This window comes from Echiichthys vipera (genome assembly GCF_963691815.1).
Source record: "Echiichthys vipera genome assembly, chromosome: 22".
Taxonomy (NCBI): Eukaryota; Metazoa; Chordata; class Actinopteri; order Perciformes; family Trachinidae; genus Echiichthys; species Echiichthys vipera.
In genome coordinates, this window is record NC_139847.1 from 580,327 (window position 1) to 582,826 (window position 2,500).

At 36.1% G+C, this 2,500-nt stretch overlaps 1 protein-coding gene across 1 annotated transcript in view; it reads left to right on the forward strand.

Annotated features, from left to right (window-relative positions):
- Positions 1-41, forward strand: part of LOC310964083 (serrate RNA effector molecule homolog B-like) — a 12,649-nt gene extending 12,608 nt beyond the window's left edge. The window contains exon 21 of the mRNA XM_083937079.1: positions 1-41. This exon is cut by the window's left edge and continues 233 nt beyond it. The gene's annotated coding sequence lies outside the window, so the exon portion shown is untranslated.
- The last annotated feature ends 2,459 nt before the right edge of the window (positions 42-2,500 follow it).

Genomic DNA, 2,500 nt, shown 5'->3' on the forward strand with positions numbered 1-2,500 from the left:
TGTGTGTGTGTGTGTGTGTGTGTGTGTGTGTGTGTGTGTGTGTGTGTGTGTGTGTGTGTGTGTGTGTGTGTGTGTGTGTGTGTGTGTGTGTGTGTCAGGACCAATGTTTTCAATAAAGTTTTCAAACTGACGTCGACTTCTGTGTTTGTTTCCTCGTGAACGATTTTCTGCTTCGTCAGCGTTTTCTCCGGTCGGCCATTTTGTTTCTTCCTCGCGTTTTTCGGTCACTGATGCAAAATGTTCAGCTCATTCATGCTCTTTGTAGTTGTTTTGTGTCTCTTTGTAGTTGTTTTGTGTCTCTTTGTGTTTTTTTTGTGTCTCTTTGTAGTTGTTTTGTGTCTCTTTGTGTTTTTTTTGTGTCTCTTTGTGGTTGTTTTGTGTCTCTTTGTGGTTGTTTTGTTTCTTTGTGGTTGTTTTGTTTCTCTTTGTAGTTGGTTTGTGTCTCTTTGTAGTTGTTTTGTGTCTCTTTGTAGTTGTTTTGTGACTCTTTGTTGTTGTTTTGTGTCTCTTTGTGGTTGTTTTGTGTCTCTTTGTAGTTGTTTTGTGTCTCTTTGTAGTTGTTTTGTGTCTCTTTGTGGTTGTTTTGTGTCTCTTTGTGGTTGTTTTGTGTCTCTTTGTGGTTGTTTTGTGTCTCTTTTTGGTTGTTTTGTCTCTTTGTAGTTGTTTTGTGTCTCTTTGTAGTTGTTTTGTGTCTCTTTGTAGTTGTTTTGTCTCTTTGTCGTCGTTTTGTGTCTCTTTGTAGTTGTTTTGTGTCTCTTTGTGGTTGTTTTGTTTCTTTGTAGTTGTTTTGTGTCTCTTTGTGGTTGTTTTGTGTCTCTTTGTGGTTGTTTTGTTTCTTTGTGGTTGTTTTGTTTCTCTTTGTAGTTGGTTTGTGTCTCTTTGTAGTTGTTTTGTGTCTCTTTGTGGTTGTTTTGTGACTCTTTGTTGTTGTTTTGTGTCTCTTTGTGGTTGTTTTGTGTCTCTCTGTGGTCGTTTTGTGTCTCTCTGTGGTTGTTTTGTGTCTCTTTGTAGTTGTTTTGTGTCTCTTTGTGGTTGTTTTGTTTCTTTGTGGTTGTTTTGTTTCTCTTTGTAGTTGGTTTGTGTCTCTTTGTAGTTGTTTTGTGTCTCTTTGTAGTTGTTTTGTGTCTCTTTGTGTTTTTTTTGTGTCTCTTTGTGGTTGTTTTGTGTCTCTTTGTGGTTGTTTTGTTTCTTTGTGGTTGTTTTGTTTCTCTTTGTAGTTGGTTTGTGTCTCTTTGTAGTTGTTTTGTGTCTCTTTGTAGTTGTTTTGTGACTCTTTGTTGTTGTTTTGTGTCTCTTTGTGGTTGTTTTGTGTCTCTTTGTAGTTGTTTTGTGTCTCTTTGTAGTTGTTTTGTGTCTCTTTGTGGTTGTTTTGTGTCTCTTTGTGGTTGTTTTGTGTCTCTTTGTGGTTGTTTTGTGTCTCTTTTTGGTTGTTTTGTCTCTTTGTAGTTGTTTTGTGTCTCTTTGTAGTTGTTTTGTGTCTCTTTGTAGTTGTTTTGTCTCTTTGTCGTCGTTTTGTGTCTCTTTGTAGTTGTTTTGTGTCTCTTTGTGGTTGTTTTGTTTCTTTGTAGTTGTTTTGTGTCTCTTTGTGGTTGTTTTGTGTCTCTTTGTGGTTGTTTTGTTTCTTTGTGGTTGTTTTGTTTCTCTTTGTAGTTGGTTTGTGTCTCTTTGTAGTTGTTTTGTGTCTCTTTGTGGTTGTTTTGTGACTCTTTGTTGTTGTTTTGTGTCTCTTTGTGGTTGTTTTGTGTCTCTCTGTGGTCGTTTTGTGTCTCTCTGTGGTTGTTTTGTGTCTCTTTGTAGTTGTTTTGTGTCTCTTTGTAGTTTTTTGTGTCTTTGTAGTTGTTTCGTGTCTCTTTGTGGTTGTTTTGTGTCTCTTTGTGGTTTTTTTGTGTCTCTTTGTGGTTGTTTTGTGTCTCTTTGTAGTTGTTTTGTTTCTTTGTGGTTGTTTTGTTTCTCTTTGTAGTTGGTTTGTGTCTCTTTGTAGTTGTTTTGTGTCTCTTTGTAGTTGTTTTGTGACTCTTTGTTGTTGTTTTGTGTCTCTTTGTGGTTGTTTTGTGTCTCTTTGTAGTTGTTTTGTGTCTCTTTGTAGTTGTTTTGTGTCTCTTTGTGGTTGTTTTGTGTCTCTTTGTGGTTGTTTTGTGTCTCTTTGTGGTTGTTTTGTGTCTCTTTTTGGTTGTTTTGTCTCTTTGTAGTTGTTTTGTGTCTCTTTGTAGTTGTTTTGTGTCTCTTTGTAGTTGTTTTGTCTCTTTGTCGTCGTTTTGTGTCTCTTTGTAGTTGTTTTGTGTCTCTTTGTGGTTGTTTTGTTTCTTTGTAGTTGTTTTGTGTCTCTTTGTGGTTGTTTTGTGTCTCTTTGTGGTTGTTTTGTTTCTTTGTGGTTGTTTTGTGTCTCTTTGTGGTTGTTTTGTTTCTTTGTAGTTGTTTTGTTTCTCTTTGTAGTTGTTTTGTTTCTCTTTGTAGTTGTTTTGTGTCTCTTTGTGGTTGTTTTGTGTCTCTCTGTGGTCGT